Raw genomic sequence first — 20,282 nt, 5'->3', positions numbered from 1 at the left:
GCCTGAGGGACATCCAGAGCTGGATGGACAAACACCACCTGAAGCTCAACCCGAGAAAGACGGAGCTAATCTTTATTCCTGCTCTATCCTCTCCCCTCCTCGATTTTTCCATTTCCCTAGGGGACACCTTAGTGACATCATCACCCTGTGCCAAGAATCTCGGAGTGGTGATGGACAACAGGTTGTCCCTCTCTAAGAACATCGCAGCAGTAAGCCGAGCATGCAGATTTTTCCTGTATAACATCCAGAGAATCTGCCCCTTTCTCACCACCTACTCAACCCAGCTCCTGGTCCAAGCAATGGTTCTACCCCGCCTGGGCTACTGCAACTCTCTTCTGGCTGGACTACCGGCATCAGCCACCAGACCCCTGCAACTCATTCAGAATGCTGCAGCTTGTCTGGTCTTGAACCTCCCCAGACACTCCCATGTCACTCCCCTGCTCACTACCCTCCACTGGCTGCCTGTTAGCTCGCATCAAATTTAAAACATTGGGCCTAGCATACCAGGCAGTCAAGGGTTCAGCCCCAGCATACCTCCACAAGATATTCAAACCCTACATGCCAGCCAGATCCCTCCGTTCTGCTACCTCCCCCTCTTCGCACCTGCACTTCCAGAACACGTCTCCTGTCTGTTCTGGCCCCACGATGGTGGAATGACCTCCCCGTGGAGGTCAGAACAGCTGAGACACTGACCCATTTCAATCGACGACTGAAGACTCACCTCTTCAGGCTGCACCTCTCCCCATCCCTCCCTACCTCCCTGTAATCTCTTAAATGACTAAGCTTAGGGTTGTAACTAGGTAGCTGTTTCGTAGGTGACTTAGTTAATGCACCTGTCTTAAATACTGCTTGTATTTTTTTCCATAGACTGCGTTGTTGCTGTTCTCGTTGTGTTAGTGTTAATCAGTTTAACCTTCAGGGTCCAAGTTGAACCATGCGGTTGTTCCCTGCACTTGGACCGATACTTCTCTCTAGGGTTTTCGTCATACTTGTTCCTGGTTATGGTTATACACTTTGTTGTACGTCGCTCTGGATAAGAGCGTCTGCCAAATGCCTGTAATGTAAGTAAAAGACACATGACAGCCCGCTTGGAGTTTTCCAAAAGGTACCTCGAGCACTCTCAGGCCATGAGAAACAAATCTGATGGAACTAAGATTGAACTCTTTGGCCACAATGCCAAATGTCACGTCTGGAGGATACCAGGCACCACTCATCACCTGGCCAATACCATCCCTACGGTGAAGCATGATGGTGGCAGCATCATGTTGTGGGGATGTTTTTCAGCTGCAGGAACTGGGAGATTAGTTAGGATCAAGGGAAAGATGAACAGAGCAAAGTACAGAGAGATCCGTGATGAAAACCTGCGCCAGAGCGCTCAGGACCTCAGACTGGGGTGAAGGTTCACCTTCCAATGGGACAACGGCCCGAAGCACACAGCCAAGACAACGCAGGAGTGGATTTGGGACAAATCTGTGAATGTCCTTGAGTGGCACAGCCAGAGCCTGGAATCCGATCGAACATCTCTGGAGAGACCTGAAAATAGCTGTGCAGCAACGCTCCCCATACAACCTGACAGAGTTTGAGAGGATCTGCAGAGAAGAATGGGAGAAATACCACAAACACAGGTGTACCAAGCTTGTAGCATGATACCCAAGACGACTCGAGGCTGTAATCACTGCCAAAGGTGCCTCAACAAAGTACTGAGTAAAGGGTCTGAATACTTATGTAAATGTGATATTTCATTTTTTTTCATTTGCAAAAATTTCTAAAAACCTGTTTTCACTTTGTCACTATGCTATAGGGTATTACGTGTAAAATAATGAGAATAAAAATGAATTTAATCAATTTTATAATAAGGCTATAACGTAACAAAATGTGGAAAAAGGGGTCTGAATACTTTCCGAAGGCATTGTATATTCACATAGGTAGCGACATCAGAAAGGAGTGACAGTGTTGCTGAATGACTTTATTGCAGAGAACAAAATTACCAAAGCAGGGGAAGGGGTGTTGAACATTCAGTTCGCAAATAACAAATTGGGAGATTTTGTCAATGTATGTCAGTGAAGAAAAAAGCAGAAGAAATACTTCTGAATTCATCAACATGAGACATGGCTGCAGCCTTTCGACCTCGCTAGGTGAGATTGCAGATGGGTGGGGGTGGCGGTGGGGGTGTGGGTTCACAAATGAGGAAGTTCCCATGATCCATTCTCTCACAGATTCATCGTTTTAGAATTTGGCTGCAATCTGATAAAGGAAACCGAGTAATTGCTTTCTAAAGGACGGGACATATGAAAACCACTCTCATTCATTAGTGCTTCATCTTTTATTTTGTATAAAGGTGATTGTGTCTTCCTATCGCAGTGTTGTATAAATGTATTTCAATGCTACCTCTACCCATGCTATAAGTGAGATGCACTGTAAGTGAGATGGTGAATTTGCATTAGCACTGTGCTGACAAGAACAGTTTGGCCTGTCTACATCACTTTTAACTGGCAAGACTACAAGACTGCCCATAAAACTGCTAAAGGGATAGTAATAACAAGAATGAAATTTTTCAGACAGAATTGTTTGTTTTTTTTTTGCTGCATTACTGAACTATTTTATCTGAACTGCACAACCAAGACAGCAGTGGGCGGGCAGCAGTGTAGTATAATGGGTAAGGAACTGGACTTGCAACCTGAAGGTCATAGGCTCGATTCCTGGGTCGGACACGGCTGTTGTACCGTTAAGCAAGGTACTTAAATCTCGCATTGCAGCACCTGCAGCACACAATAATAATACACAATGATAATTATACTAATCACATTAACAAATTACATTGAAGGACAATGCTGGAAGGCAGAATGTTTTTTCTTCTTTTTGCATATACATCAAAGTTTTGCCTTTTAATTATTCTTTGGCACTGTAATGTGCAGGTGGGCTATGAGCTGGAGAACTCAGAGGAACGTCTTCAGAGCCCACGTTGGGCAGGTTTGTGATCTTCCATGGCATATCTGGTAAGTTTAATGGTTTGAAATGTGAAACACTCTGGTGTTTTTATTATTGCTTTAAATGACATCAGAAGGCATGCAAGATTTCATGAGAAATCTGGGGCATGCACAGACATTTTGAGGGGCAGGGGCTCAAGCCAAGAAACCAGCCCCCCCCCACCGCCCACCCCCCGACGTCGGCACGCTACATCATTACATTGTATGAAAACTCACTTTCTCACACATGCACACACAGACTTGTCCGCACCCTGTACCTGGATGAAAAATTCCAGTTGAAGGTGTCAGTGCGGTGACTGAATGTTCTGTTGACAGCTAACGTTAGCGTCACGTCTCTCACGTGACAAGAGCAGCTGCTGCCCCAGTTGGCCTATCTTCTGACATTTAATTAGATTTAATAACAGTAATCATAATTGTAACAAAAACAGCAGCAACAGCACAACAACAATAAGAATTTTTTTTTAAATGTATTTGGTCCAGAGGGGCATTTCAGCCAAGGAGGACGAAGGGGGAGCGGCTCGGGCCACTGTAGCCACCCCCTCTGCACGTCCCTGCTTGGAACCATTTCAAATGATGCGTCTAAAATGCAAAAAGAAATTTCATTGGCATTTTCCATATATTTAAAGTCGCGATGGCGCAAACAGAAAATGAAACAAACAGCTCTGCAAGTAAATTTCTTTTCTTATTTTTTTTTTTTTTTTTTTAGAAATTCAGCCACGTAGAAAAAATAAGGAAAACAGACTTGACCTTGTGTGGAGATTTTCCACATTTCCTTGCTTTGAATGTCAAATAAAACACATAAAAAGCTTTTACACAAATGAAGATCCCATAGCCGTACACTCATCTGTCCTTCTACTGTGCATCTCAGAGCCCTTTTATTCTGTAGAAACAGCAGATGGTTATCAGAGACTTATATAAATGCATCACAGTCAATTTTATTTGCAAATCAGACATTTGCATATCCTCTTTGTCTGTTTAATCACAATGTATGCACTTGTTCCTGTTTCAATTTGAACATATTACAGGTGTCATAATGCTGGGCCAAAAAAAAAACTTTTTCGATTGAACATCCCATTACATTCCATTACAGGCATTTGGCAGACGCTCTTATCCAGAGCGACGTACAGCAAAGTGTATAACCATAACCAGGAACAAGTGTGTTGAAAACCTTAGAGAGAAGTACCGTTCCAAGTGCAGGGAACAACCGCATAATTTAACTTGGACCCTGTAGGTTAATCTGATTAACACAAACAAAATGTATTTCTTTTTCCTTTTTTTATCTTTTATATTTTTATTACCTTGTTTCATTTTGTATATTTGAGCTCCACTCAGGCAGTGCACCTGAATTTCGTTGTATGCACCAGTACAAAGAAATTCTATTCTATTCTAAAAACAGCAACAAAGCGGTCTATGAAAATAATACAAACAATAGTTGAGTAGGCACAAGTGCAATAACTAAGTCAACTAAGATAAACAGCTTACCTAGCTACAACCCTAAGATTACATAGTCAATTAGAGACTACAGGGAGGTAGGTGAGGTGCAGCCTGAAGAGGTGAGTCTTCAGTAGTCCTTTGAAGGTGGTCAGGGTCTCAGCTGTTCTGACCTCCACGGGAAGGTCATTCCACCATCGTGGAGCCAGAACAGACAGGAGACGTGACCGGGAAGCGCAAGTGCGAAGAGGGAGAGGTGCCAGGCGTCCTGAGGTAGGGGAACGGAGGGGTCTGGCTGGCATGTAGGGTTTGAAGATCTTGTGGAGGTATGCTGGGGCTGATCCCTTGACTGCCTGGTATGCTAGGACCAATGTTTTGAATTTGATGCGAGCCATAACGGGCAGCCAGTGGAGGGTAGTGAGTAGGGTGGTGACGTGGGAGTGTCTGGGGAGGTTGAAGACCAGACAAGCTGCAGCATTCTGAATGAGTTGCAGGGGTCTGATGGCAGATGCCGGTAGGCCAGCCAGAAGAGACTTGCAGTAGTCCAGGCGGGATAGTTCCATTACTTGGACCAGGAGCTGGGTTGAGTAGGTGGTGAGAAAGGGGCGGATTCTCTGGATGTTGTACAGGATGAATCTGCATGCCCGGCTTACCACTGCGATGTTCTTGGAGAGGGACAGCCTGTTGTCCATCACCACTCCGAGATTCTTGGCACAGGGTGACATCGTCACCAAGGTGTTCCCTAGGGAAATGGAGAAATCAATGAGGGGAGAGGTTAGAGCAGGAATGAAGATTAGCTCTGTCTTACCCGGGTTGAGCTTCAGGTGGTGATTGTCCAATCCAATTGGGTGGTGATCCCAAATCGGGAGGACATATCGCCCTCTGCTGGCCCAACAATATTCATTCATATTCAGCAGCAACATTTTGTCTCGCAGGTTGGCCCCCATTGTAAGGGCTGCTAACAAGCTGAGGTTCAGCAGTCAGAGCAGGAGAAGCTCATCAGCTGGAGATCTCTCTCTCTCTCAATTCAAGTTGCTTTATTGGCATGAAATACAAATGTAATTATTGTCAAAGCATACACTCCCTCCCTCTCCCTTTCTCTCTCTCTCTCCCTCCCTCCCTCCCTCCCTCACATCGTCAAGTAGGCTAACAATGTACTTTTTTAGCGAGGTGAGAAAAAAACAAGTTCCGTTAATTACAAGAATGCACTGAGGATGATATCTGAAATCAATACTATTAATCAGGCAAAATAATAATAATAAAACAAAGTCATTACATTACAGTACATTACATTACAGGCATTTAGCAGACGCTCTTATCCAGAGCGACGTACAACAAGTACATCAGTTCAAGGTGCAGAGGTGCAAAAGAAACACACTAGAGTGAAGTAAAGACCGTAGTGCCAGAAGTGACCAGATAGATCAGGACTCCAACCCTGTAGGGTAACCTGTTCAGCAAACAAACAAACAATCCTGCCAAGTACAAACTAGCACTGAAATCACATTTGCCTAATCAGAATCAGACAAAAACAATCCTGCCAAATAAAAACTAACGTGATCGCATTAGCCTAAACTATAGGCTAGGGAGGGGTGGGGAGAGGTGCAGCTTGAAGAGATGAGTCTTTAGTCTGCGCTTGAAGTCAACCTCAAAACTGGCACTGAACGGACCGTGTGGTGCTAATTTGGGGCACACTAGTTAGCGTGTCCAGAAGGGGCTGTAAACAAGATTGCCCTGTACTGATCCTCTTTTTTTGCCAGAGCGCTGTTCTTATTTCCTGGCAGAGAGAAGCAAAGTATGAAAATCGTGGCTAAAACGGTTTTACAGCGCACCCATGTGGTCAGGGTGCAGAACTTCATGTTCTACTTTCGCCTGACACGGTGGATCAAATTCTCTAAATTTTTCATACCTTTATGGCAACGTTTTCTTGTCCGAGATGTTTGATGGGGATGGAATAATTATGAATTGTGATGTATGCAGCAGCTCAGAAGCGGATAAAAATGTTTATTCATGTTGGACGGTCCTGAAACAGACTCGGTAATCTATCGCACATCGTCATTACTGTGTGCAAAGGATAACGGTGTACACACTATTATATAAGGGAAACTGAATTACAGATGAACCATCGGTGACCAATCTAGGATCAATGAATAAATTCAGCACTGGAGGCATTTCAGGTTTTGGCTCCATGGAAATCTACAAACAGCTGCAGCCTTCTGAGCAGACTGGCCAGATCGGCCTTCAAAAGTCACTGTCACAGTCACTGTTTGAAATTGACAGATGCTGGAAATGGACTAATGGGTGCTAGCCTGCTTTGAATATTTCAAACATTTCTGGGCATGTGCAAATGTAATAAACCATCTGTTATATATATATATATATACACTCACCGGCCAATTCATTAGGTGACAGGAATGGCACCCGGTGTGGTCTTCTGCTGCTGTAGCCCATCTGCTTCAAGGTTTGACGTGGTGTGCGTTCAGAGATGCTCTTCTGCATACCTCGGTTGTAACGAGTGGTTATTTGAGTTACTGTTGCCTTTCTATCAGCTCGAACCAGTCTGGCCATTCTCCTATGACCTCAGCCATCAACAAGGCATTTTCGCCCAGAGAACTGCCGCTCACTGGATATTTTCTCTTTTTCAGACCATTCTCCGTAAACCCTAGAGATGGTTGTGCGTGAAAATGTCAAAATGTTCTCTCCCTCCAGTGGAGCCGCTCAGTGGCCAACAATAGAGGATTGTGGTTGTACTGGGCAGCTCCCAGGTGTGAATGTGTATGAGTGTGCAGCAGGGCGTTCCTGCAAAAGAGCATCCGTGCTCAGTGAACCTACCCTGGGTAAATAAAGGTTAAATAAAAAAATAATAATGTTATAGTCAGTAGGAATTGAAAAAAGTGTTTGTTCTTTGATTTGTTATTTAATAAATCAGCCTGTTTCTGTTCTACCTAAATTAATTTTTTTGTAAACACACAGGAGGCCTAATACTTTTGCCCTGTACTGTATATATAGTGATCTCCATGATGTTTGGGACAAAGCCATATTTTTCCTTGATTTGGCTCTGTACTCCTTAATTTTAGATTTGTAATCAATTCATATGTGGTTAAAGCGCAGATTCTCTGCTTTTATTAAAGCATATTTTATTACATTCGGGTTTCAACATGTAGAGATGACAGCACTTCTTATACATAGCCCCTCATCCCCCCTGTTTCACATATGGGGGGGGGGGGTTGCATCATGAGCAGCTTCTTTCCTTTCTTTCCATCACTTTCATAAAAGTTAACACTTGTCTCATCTGTTTGTTTTTAAGCAAACTAACTCTAACTCTTTCTGGTCTTTATGTTTAAAGTCAGTTTGAAGTTGGTTAAATTGCACTTTATTGAACCCTGTGGGGAAATGTGTCTCAGCATTTGACCCATCCTAGCTTCGTGGGAGCAGTTGGCTGTTTTTTTTTTGGTGTGTGGGAATACCCAGAGGAAACCTGGGAAACCGTGTGAGAACATGCAAGCATAGGGAGGAAGCTCTTTGAGGTTATACTTGCGTCGTCATCCCATTATGATAGTCTTTGAAACATCTAGGCCTACGTGCTGGAGAGTGTTCTTGATCTCTTCAACAGACGAAAAGGAGTTCTGTAGTAGTATTCTGTCATCCACTGCAGTGGTCTTTCATGGTCTACCATGTTGTTTGCTTTTGGTGAGATCACCAGTACGTTCCGGCTTCATAACAAGCAGTTGATTTTGAGACACTCAATATTTTGAGGAATGTCTCTGATTGACTTAGTCTGATTTTCCAGCTTCATGATGACCTGCTTTATAGGCACTGACACTTCTTTGGTCCTCATTTAGAGAGACAACAGCAACAGACTCCAAATGCAAAATGAATGCCACAATGCAGTCGGCCAAGAAACAACTGTGCATTTGACTACGTATAAAAAGGTTTGAATTCCTACACAGATCACCCAATGTGGGTGTAAATGTCCTCAAATTAGAGCAGAGAGTCTTCACCTTAATCTCATGTCTATTGCCTTATTTCAAATCCAATATGACATTCTTTGAAGTGCATTCCACTACATAACTGGATTTTCTGGGGCCTGCCTCAGTGTTGGACTCCTCCAATGGTCAACACATATCAGAAGGATTCTAGGAATGCATAGCTTTCAATGGATGAAGGGCAGTACCTTGGTTTTTACCAGATGGCAGAAAAGGCTATAATAAGAGAATCTGTGAAAGAAATTGTAGCCCCTGTACTGAGCTCATTCTCTGCTCCTGTTTGTACATTCTCTTATTTTGTGGACAGGGGGCGCCAGAGAGAAGGGTTTGCAACCTCACTGGCAGGGGTAATAAGTTCGGACTGAAAACCTCCACACATCAGCTCACACTGTGCACCGGATATTCACAGAGCGTCTTGAGTAGGACAGCAGGGAGCTGAAAAAGAGGACATGTTGTGAACAAGATTTATGGAGCATGGCGTACAGCCTGACACACACAGCCCTGCATTCACTTGGTTTTATATGTCGCTCGGGAGAATGGTGCTTGCTAATTGGATAAAAATGTAGCCCCGCCTGCACCCAAAGACCCAGGTCCTCTGGAATAAAAACCCAAATAAACGGTAATCCCTGACTCCAGGGTTTGCTTCTCACTCTCCATTGATGGACTCGTGTTTTGTACTGTATGAGCCTTGCTAACTGTCATAGCTGGTGACCTGGGATGAACCCGCCTCCAGACAGTGACATCACAAGCTACTGTACAACTGAACGGAAAATGCAAGTCCTGTGAGGCTACATATATCCATCATAATCAAACTTCAATCAAGAGTATATGTCTGCAAAGATACCGTAGCAGGACCAAGGGTGTTGGGTCTCAACTCCGCCCAGGATCAGCAACAAAAGTTCAGCACACAAGGTAAATGGTACCCATAGTTTATCAGGGGAATTAACAAACTCGGGGAAGGGGGGTGGTTAGGGAACAGTCCGCGAACCGTTCTCGTAAACCAAAGTCCGTAATCCAAAGTCCGTATTCCAAAGCCAGTTCCTCAATCAAAAAAAGGGGGTCGTTCCACGTGCAGGGTTGTCCGTTCGTTCCAGTCAAATTCGTATATCCAAAGTAATTCGTTTTCCACTCACTCTCTCCAGTGCTTTCCCCTCTTGGCACTTCACACCGAATGCTAGGGCTGTTCTTCTTTTAAATCTGCCGGTCAAATGGGATGCAGGTGCATCTGGTTAGCCCCGGAACTTCCCGATAAGGCTCGAGGGTGGAGCCAGCACTCCACCACGTACCTCCCCTCAATCACCACTCCCCTGTCTGTTTCCGGGCAGCTGCCACAATACTTACTGCTATATATCTACACCTCTCTTGGTTCATCTTAACGGGTGACTGAGGAACTCCCAAGCTTGCAAGACCCAGTATGCTCTCTTCTGGAACAAACCTACTTTTATCTGGTTTGATTCCCAACTGTACAACCACGTCACGTCAAAATTGCGTTCTGAGTAGGTTTTGAAGAGTGCATGTATACGTGTGGGGAAAAAATTTTTTTTTGCACTTTCTTGTCACGTTTTAGTGAAGAACTATTTGTCTTCTGTGAAGATTTGCAATCAGGTTCCTTCTTTTCAATGAGGTGAACGTAATCAATAAACATGGTGTGTGTTTTAATGTGTTTGAGCTGGCCTCTTTGTTACAAAGACATGTCCAAGTGTATAGATGCCAAACATGCCCTAACAGCACAGGACTGCATGTCATCCATGTAACACGTATGTCTGTGGCTGTGGAGCCTTGGAGAACATGGGACATGTACAGTAATACATATGTCTGGTTCTGTGCCATTTACACACGGTCGTTTTATGCATCTTGAGCATCTGGATTATATCCAGTTTGGGATTATCCACATCAAAATACAGGTGTGAATGCTCTCAAGTTGCATTAGGAGCAGATTCAAATTTGATCGCCTAAACCACTTAAGGCGGTGGTCTGAGATGCATTCAAGACAGTAGTTCTCTCCAAGACCCATTTAAGAACCAAAACTCATCTCAAAGTATAAGGTCACGTGACACAGCTGTCCCTGATACAGAACACAGGTAGCTTCACAATCGCAACAAGCATGGAGGACACGTGTGGTTGGACTTCAAGCAAAACTAGGCTGACTATTGATATGGAGAGATAATCCTGTTCAGGATGTGGCTGCAGGATTAATCTATCTCATCAGCCGTCTTCTGTTGTATGTTAGGTATCGAATATGGTATCCTTCCTTAACTTTAAGAAAACTTGCCATAACACAAGCTGTTTTGGAAGCGACTGCCATCTTTGTTCTTCGAGAGTCAGAGCAAAACAGGAAGTGGGTTGTTAAGGTTTGTATTTTACTCCCAAAATGGCAATCCGGCTAACCTGTGATGCATCTGACAACAAAGTGTAAATGTAATGTGGTTAAGTCTTATTCAGACACAATCTAGATAAAAGTCATTTGAAGTGACCAGGTGAAAATGGGGTCTTTGAGAACATGTCACATACTCCATATGAATTTGACTCATCAGTGCTATGCACACATGTCCCAGTTGACACATGAATACTGATCCTCAAGTCTTTGGGGAGTATATCATTCTTTTGCTAACTTTTTCTTTTGGTCTGCAGGGAAATCCAGCCTGGCTGGAAAACATTATGATAGCTCACTGTGTACATTGGGGGTTTTTAACCATTTCTGATCCATGGACCCCCACCCAGGCTCAAAGGCGGAGTAGAGGGTGTGATCTCAGACCCACGGTGGTACCTTTGCGAACCCTCCTGTGGACCACAGGCCTCCAGTGGAAAACCCAGGAAGTGCACACTTCCACACTGTATCTTAATACAGCCTGCAGTTCAGTACTGGCCTCTAGATCGTGCTGCAGCAGTATTTAATAGTAGCATTACAGACCAATATTCAATGTCCATGTGAGCTTTATATTTGAATATGTATATGTGTGTGTATATATATATATACACACACACAGTGTGTCTATAAAGAAGTATCTGCCATTGACCCTCCTGCATATTACACAATACACAAATGGTGGGGGGGATTAAGAAATATATTATTATTGAAATGCATATCATTATTATATTTGGCACTATAATTTTGAAGTAAGACAGAACAGAACTAACAGTTGGTTTCTATCTCTCATCCAGAAGTGGTGGCTAAGTGGGGGAACCAGGTCATGGGAGTGGGTATGACGGGTGTTGAATAAGCAGTGTGAGTATGCAGAAGTAATCAATTCTGAGATTCATTCATTAACAACAAAATCAATTTGTCTCCCATATTCCCTCCACTGTGTATGTTCCCAATGATGATTTTTTCATGTGTAATCAATGACTTGTTAGGAAATTATAAAAATGACTAGAGTTTTTTTTAAGTATCACTTCATGAATTTGTGAGTTTTTTATACCATCTCTTTTTTAATTAATCTGTACAGAAATTTAAGCCAAATAATAATAAATAATAATAAAGGAATCAGACAAATAATTTTTTGCACAATTCATTCTCTTCAGTATTGTTTTTTGTAAGACTCCAGGAGTTGGGAGAAAAAGGTTTGAGGCAGGAACTGTAAATAATTAGTATTCTTTATTTGGTAGAAGGGGAATCAGTTCACACAACAAAGATGTCCAAATTCCACAGAGGGACAGTCCCTCTGGGCATTTATAACAGTCATGTTACATCATTCTGTGTTTGCATTCAGCTCAGCCAATCATCATTCATTATATATGCTGGTCTTAAGATGGCTCGACCGGCCTCATCTTTAATTATTGTATATAGTTACAGCATTAGCAAATCACCACTCATTAGATTATACTGGACACCCAAATAAGGTCAAGAAGGTCAGATTTACTGCTTCCCCTCCCATCTGAACTACAATATTAGTAATTAGGAACAATGGATTATATTGATTAATATTAATTAATTATGTTAAGAAAAATACACACATATATAAAATGTAACATTTTAACTCCAACATTTCCCTTTTAACACATATGAATATAATGAATATAGGCTTTACAATCAATAAAAGGTTAACATGTCAGGTCTCACTCATTTAAAATGGCTCGACCGGCCTCATCTTTAATTATTGTATATTGTTACAGTATTAGCAAATCACCACTCATTACATTTTACTGGACACCCAAATAAGGTCAAGAAGGTCAGATTTATTTTTTTCGAGAGTAAGCTTGGGCAGAACTCCCTCTCCAGTCCAGGCCCCCTCCCATATAAAGTACAGGATGTGAGTTATTGTATTAGTTAATATTAGTAAATATACACACATACATATAGAATATAAGTCACTCTGACATTTTCACCCAAACAATCTTCCCTTTAAGTATATTTGGATTTGATTTTATGTTTGAAAGTTTTCAAATAAATCCAGTTTTACAAAGAGCAATATTTTTGAAGCTGTTGAGATAACTGAAAAACTTCTGTCCAGCAATTTGTATGTTCTCAACTGTCAGGGTGGCACATCTATAAACATGGTACTTTTATTGTGAAGTGAAGAGGTAATAACAGTAAACAGGATAGTGCATAATCAAGAGGATGCCAAGTGAGCTTTATGGCTGAGTGAAAAGGTTTGTAGATCTGTGTGAAATATTGATAAAAATAGCTACACTTTCCATGTGGTATAACGAATGTAAAACTAGGAAAATGTAATAACAATAGTTTGCAATGCGTTTAGGTATTATATATGATAACGCAAAGGGGTAATTGTTATATATGTAATTATGTATGATAAAATAAAGTTGTACTATTGTAACAGTTGATATGAAAGCAGGCATTATAGGCTGTTATGATATTGATGTAATGTATGTTGTATTGAGGGTTTACCTGGCGCTGGACAGAAGGCCTTGCAAGGATCTCTGCCTAAGTGGTTTGGGTAGCAGTAACAGTGGGATCATGGTCGAAGGGCAAGCTTGGGATGATGTCCACTTTGGTGTGTTCAGATATTAAGGTGACTAGCTCAGAGGGATTCTGTCTGGATGGCTCGATTTTTGAATTGGTGATTCTGACAGGTTTTCTGTGAAGGCAAAGGAACTGTGTCAGTTTTGAAAGAGATAATGTATAATGTGAAAAGGATAGTGGTTTCTGTTAGGAATTCTTTCTTGAAAGAGTTGTGTTAGTACAGGCAGCAGTGAAGAGGTTGTTAGTAGTGGCATGATGATCTGAAGAGAAAATGCAAAAATGAGGAAGGAGGAATGGTATTTTTGAAATTAAACAGGTTACAGTAGGGAGAAATTGTAGGTAATTGTGAATGTACTTATTGAAGAATGAAGTATAGAACTCACCTTTGGCTACTGGAGTTTTGAAAAGTGGCATACCACCTGTCGCCGAAGCCAATAATATTGCGTCGTTGTGTTTCTTCTTGCAAAATGGCAGTGAAGTATTTTTTGTCTTTCCAGCTCCTTGTAATGGGCGATACATTGTGGATGTATCCATACAGCACCGGGCATTGCATTCTGGTTGGGGGTTCCATCTGAGAAGACAAAGTGATAAGAGAGAAACAGAATAAGTTCATTGTGATGATATGGTAGCTGTTATAAGAAATTGAAGAGGGTCTGTATGGAGATGTTGGCAGTACAGTTGTAATAGATTAAAGTAACATGTTGATGTAACTTGTTCCAGTATAGTAGGAAATCTGCCCAAGAAAGTTTAATTAGTTAAGGAGATTTTTAGTGAAGCGGTTGTATTGTAGATGAGAAGAGAATGAGAAAGTCTAGGGCTTAAAACTAACAAGCTATTTTTGCATGGTGGTTGTAGAAAGACATGTGGAAGCATAATTCATTTGTGGTTATCAATGAAGTACTAATAGTAGCCTACAACTACAAGTAGAAATAAGTCTTGGTACTTTGAAGTGCACATGTATGGCAAGCTTGCATTTTTATGGTATACTGTTGAGTTGATATAAGAATGACTTATATGACTGTATGTGTGTAATGTAAATAATAATAAATAAGCATACATGAAGTCAAGAAAATTAATATGAGAAAGTACATTATACAATGTGTAAGTAAATTTAGTAGTTAGCAATTAGTGCAATGCTTTTCTGTAGTATGTGTGACTGTTATGAATGGTCCAAAATGTTACTGTATGAACTGTATACCACCGATCAGCCACAACAGTAAAACCACCTGCATTTTTGTGCTTTTTTCTGATGTAATATTTTATTTTGTCTGTTTGTAATCAAAGAATTCACACGTGGCCGAAGTGCTGACTCAGAGCTTTTATTAAAGGGTATTATTCATTTTGGTTGCACCATGTAGTAATTACAGCACTTTTTATACGTAGTCTCCCATTTCAGTGTTTTAGACAAATTAGCATAACGTGAAATAAAAGAGTCATGTTTTGACTTCCTGATGTCTGATGTCTGTGACCTATCAACATCATCAGAGTCTGGATATCTTATTGGCAGGTTGTCCTACAAGCGATACAAAAGCTCTTTGCATGTGAATGGATCTCTATCTGAATTGGGGGGTGGGACTAGATTCAGCTGTAAATTACGCTGATACAGTATGGAACACATTTGTTGGCTAAATGGCTTTAACTCATCAAGGGTCCAAGATATCAGATGAGGCTCAAACCACCGTGCTGCTACCAGATATGCAGTAGATACTACAAGCATTGTGGCACCAAAACTCTGGAACGCTTGGCATCGAGGCCAAAGAGCTCAATCTTGGTTTCATCTGGCCAGAGAATCTTGTTTCTTATGGTCTGAGAGTACTTAGTTGCATTTTGACAAACTCCAAATGGGCTTTCCTGTGTCTATTACTGAAAAGTGGCTTCCGTCTGGCCACTCTAGTATAAAGGCCTGATTGGTGGAGTGCTACAGAGATGGTTGTCCTTCTGGAAGTTTCTCCCATCTCCACAGACGAACTCTGGAGCTCTGTCAGAGTGGCCATTGGGTTCTTGGTGACCTCCCTAACCAAGGCCCTTCTCCTCCGATTTCTCAGTTTGGCCGGGCGGACAGCTCTAGGAAGAGTTCTGGTGGTTCCAAACGTCTTCCATTTAAGAATGATGGAGGTCACTGTGTTCTTCGAGACCTTCAATGCTGCAGAAATGTTTTGTACCCTTCCCTAGATCTGTACCTTGACACAATCCTGTCTCGGAGGTCTACGGACAAATTCCTTTGAGTTCATGGCTTGGTTTTTGCTCTAACTATGCACTGTCAACTGTGGGACCTTATATAGGCAACTGTGTGCCTTTCAAAATCATGTCCAATCAATTGAATTTACCACAGGTGGACTCCAATCGAGTTGTAGAAACATCCCAAGTATGATCAATGGAAACAGGATGCACCTGTGCTCAATTTTTAGTGCCATGGCAAAATGTCTGCATACTTATGTGAATGTGATATTTCAGTTTTTTTATTTTTAATTTGGAAAAAAAATCTAAAAACCAGTTTTCTGTTTGTCATTATGGGGTATTTTGTGCAGATTGCTGAGAATAAAAATGAATTTAATCAATTTTATAATAAGGCTGTAACGTAACAAAATGTGAAAAAAGTGAAAGGGTCTGAATACTTTCCAAAGGCACTGTAAATGCCACAGCATGTCACAGTAAATTAATGTCACAGTAAATTACTGTGAATAGTTTAACAGTAAATTGCTATGAAGCTTTCTATAACATCACTGCAACTAGCTGCCAGAAATTTACTGTAAATCTGCGGCCAATTATTACAGTGTATAGGTCACGGACTTTAAGCAGTCATTGCATGTGAAGGATAACAAAGTACTAAAAATAACTACTTTCATTTGCTTAACACTAATATGTCTCAAACATTATGGTACACTGAAATGGGGGGGGGGGGGAGGGGGGGCTACATATAAAAAGTTCTGTAATTTTTACACAGTGAAACCAAAGAATGTGAAAATACCCTGAAATAAAGGCTGAGAATATGCACTTTAACTACATGTACATTATCTGATTACAAACATTCTGGAGTGCAGAGCCAAATCAGGAAGAAATATGACTTTTTCCCAGATATTATACGTATATATATAATCATGTTGGAATTATTGCTTTCATGATTTTTCATTTTGTAATCACCGTATGCTAAAAATGTTAACCGAATATTCTAATGCTGATGTAACAATCCCTACTGATAACTGAAGGCAATAGAGTTCTAGAAAGCTGACTTTAAAACTTGAAAAAAATTCCAAAGAACCTAGTCTTCAAAAGGTAATGCAAAAATAACAACAAAAAAAAAACCTGATTCTCTGTTGGGTCATTGTTATTTTTTGAGATTGAAAAAAACTTCCCTTTTTTCAACAAATTCTCTAGCACTGAGAATTTTTAACTAATACAACTAACCAAAATTTTCAATTGTCATATGCGGGATGTCACTGCGTTAAAGTAAGCAATTATTTTCCCCATTTCCGGCTTCTACAAATATTAAGAAGGGAACACAGAACCAGATGTGTACTTTCAGAGAATAATAAGGTTGTATAACACTGCGTAATTGGCTGCTGCTGTTCTGTTTTATACTGTACTGCGAAAACATCTTATAAAAAAAAATTGCACCTCCCAGTCTTGGCTTTAATTACATCAGACACACGTCATAAAATCATTTGACACAATAATGCAGATCTGCTAGATTAATTCAGATGTACACACAGAGACAACACATGGTGAAAGAATTAGAAAATAAAGGTTAACAGACAAAAGAATGTAAAATAATAAAGGAGTGGTGTTTTGTTTGGTGAAAAGTATGAGAGTCCGCATTTTGTGGCACACACACCTCACAAAACCATGTGACTCAATAATGCCAATCTGCAGGTTTGGTCGTTCAGATGAACAGAGACTATGCATGCCAGAGGAATGAGAATATAACACATAAAGGAAGATGAGGTAATTAAGGAGTGGGGTTTTGCATGGTGACACCTATGAGGATCTGTATTTCATAACATGAAAATTATAGTCTCATATTTCTAAAAATAGGTTATATGCAAATAAATGCTGAATTTATAATTCTTTATATGTGTGTGATGTTCAAAAATATTAAAAGTCTAAAATCAGGGTGTAATTATTGTTTTTAGGTAGTCCTTAGTGATAAAGCAGATTGAGTTGGAATTAGACTACATAGTCCAATTTGTATTGAAACAAAATCCAGTCACAAGATAGCTTTTAGCTTTCAGACCCCACAATCAGCTGTGTTGCTTTTGTCAAGGGATTCTGAGACTCGTTCCAATAAGTAACAAATTAATTTGTTCCCCATATTCCCTTGGCTGAATAAAATCTAAATGATGAGTTTTTCATGTGTAATCAATGACTTGTTAGGAAATAATAAAAACAGGTAGTGTTTTTTTTTTTTTAATTTACATTTCTGTATACATTTGTACAGTATTTTCAGAAACCCACAGTATTGCTTTCATATGTGCAGTACTTTTTTGCAGTTTTATACTGTTGATAGACTCAGTTCTTGTATAAATTAAGTAAAATAAAAATTAAAGGGGAAAACATAACATTAAATTAAAATTAAAGCTGACAGTCTGCAACCTCATTGTCATTGTATCCTTTCAAACTTAAAGTGCTACAGCACAGAACCAAAATAACAAAAAATGTGTCGCTGTCCAATGAATTATGGTGCTCACTGTCTATGTATGTGTATATATATATATATATATATATATGTATACACAATCCTGCTTGGAAATTGAATTTTTGCTTTTATTATTTCTCATTTTATGTATTTTGTAATTACTGTAGTCCAAACATATTGATGAATGAACATTCTAATGCTGATGTAACAATCCCTTGCGGTAACTTAATGTAATGGAGTTCTAGACCAATGATTTAATTTTTGTTTTTAAAGCATTACAAAAAATCTACTTTTCAAAAGGTAAAATAAAGCAAAACTGGAATAAAAAAGGATTATCTTTTGGGTATCTTTTTTTGATTTTTGAAATCATAATTGTAAAAAATCTTCCCTTTTTCATCAAATTCTCAGTTGCACTGAGAATTTTTGACTAAACATACAACTAACAAAAATGAACAAAGATGTGAAATAAGACTTCTGTTCTGAACATTGCAGAATAATCAACAAAATGTTTCTGTTTCAATTGTCAGTTTTCATCTGTGGGGATGTTACTGGGTTAAAGTGTTTCAAGCAATTACTTTCCCCATTTCTGTCTTCTACAAATATTATCAAGAGGGAAGACATTGACAAAATATCAGTGTGAACCTGCACTGTACCACAGAACCAGATGTGTACTTTCAGAGAATAATAAGGTTGTATTTGAATACTCACTGGTCCTTCAGCTCTGTACCTGCAGCTTCTTCTCACCAATCAGATATTAGATTCTTCAGTAGGCTACCCAGGTGAAAACTCAGTGCTTTACCTCCTCGGTTTGGTCAAAAACACTGCGTAATTGGCTGATGCTGTTTTGTTTTATACTGTTTTGTATTTGTTTTGTACATCAGACACGTCATAAAACCATTTGGCACCATAATGCAGATCTGTTGGTTTAATTCAGACCTACACCCAGTGCAAACACATAGTGAAAGAATTAGAAAACAAAGGTAAACAGATAGAAGAACATAACATAATAAAGGAGTGTAGTTTTGTTTCGTGACAAGTATAACAATCCGGATCTCCTGGCACACACCCCACACAACCATGTGAATCAATAATGCCAATCTGCAGGTTTGGTCATTCAGATGAACAGAGACTGTGCATGCCAAAAAGAAATGAGAATATAACACATGAAAGAAGATGAGGTAATTAAGGAGTGGGGTATTGCATGGTGACACCTATGAGGATCTGTATTTCATAAAATGAGAATTAGAGGAGTCTGAGTTTCATTTTTGTGAAAATGAGTTATATGCAAATAAATGATAAATTAATCATTCTTTATATGTGAGTGAGGTGAAAAATGTAATGTAAAAAGTTTAAAATCAGGGTGTAATTACTGTTTTTAGGTAGTTCTTAGTGATAAAGCAGATGGAGCTGGAATTAGACTACATGGTCCAATCTGTACAGAAACAACATCCAGTCACAAATCTTTAGCTTTCAGACCCCTCAGTCAGCTGTGTTGCTTTTGTCAAGTGATTCTGAGATTCATTCAAAAAAGCAACAAATTAATTTGTCTCCCATATTCCCGTGGCTGCATAAATTACCAATATTTAGTTTTTCATGTGTAATCAATGACTTGGATTATGATAAAACAAGGAGAGTTTTTTAACATATCTGTATCAGTATCAGTATCTTTGGAAACCCACAAATTCGCTATTGCATAAAGAATTCTCTCAGTATTGTTTTCATATGTGCAGTACCTTTTTTTGTTTTACTACTGTTGATAGACTGGTCACAGGTCATGCATAAAGAAAATAATAATTAAAAGGGAGAAAATAACATTTAAAAACAATCTGTTAATATGCATTTTAGTTTTACTTTTTAATGATTTCATTTTTTTTTTTTTTTTTTTTTTGAGGAAGAATCCAAAAGATAAAATTTAACTTTCAAAAATGAAAAAACGAAAGTGGAGAACATTGGCACCAGATGATCCTGTTAGATTGCCCAATGTAGGCTGGGGTGTGGCTAAATAAATGCAATTTACTTATGTAAACTGCACTGTCTAGCTTTCCATAGTCTTTCATATTCACACGACTGTAAACATCACACCACGAGATGTGATGTTTACAGTCAGGGCAAGGTGTTTGTCTTCAGTCCAATGGCCAGGCATGATAAATCACGTAACATAACATAATGACGAGAACAGGCCATTCAGCACAACATTGCTTGCCATTTTCTTACCTTTGAATTGTACCTACTGTAATGCTCAGTTTACCTACAAACTAGACAACATATAGCACAGCTCTAAGGCCTGGTCTTCAAAACCCCCAGAGTTTCTGCATCAACTTTAGCAT

At 40.0% G+C, this 20,282-nt stretch overlaps 1 long non-coding RNA gene across 1 annotated transcript; it reads right to left on the bottom strand.

The window, feature by feature from the left end:
* Positions 1-13,077: 13,077 nt before the first annotated feature.
* LOC135261891 (uncharacterized) lies at positions 13,078-18,788 on the bottom strand. Its single transcript, XR_010332052.1, has 3 exons — positions 18,664-18,788; positions 13,706-13,893; positions 13,078-13,437 (listed from the first exon to the last, which is right to left on the bottom strand). It is a non-coding gene; the product is annotated as an uncharacterized LOC135261891 (long non-coding RNA).
* Positions 18,789-20,282: the final 1,494 nt, after the last annotated feature.

Source organism: Anguilla rostrata, chromosome 8 (genome assembly GCF_018555375.3).
Source record: "Anguilla rostrata isolate EN2019 chromosome 8, ASM1855537v3, whole genome shotgun sequence".
Lineage (NCBI taxonomy): Eukaryota > Metazoa > Chordata > Actinopteri > Anguilliformes > Anguillidae > Anguilla > Anguilla rostrata.
Note: the sequence above shows the minus strand (reverse complement) of the source record. Positions and strands in the feature narration are given on the sequence as shown.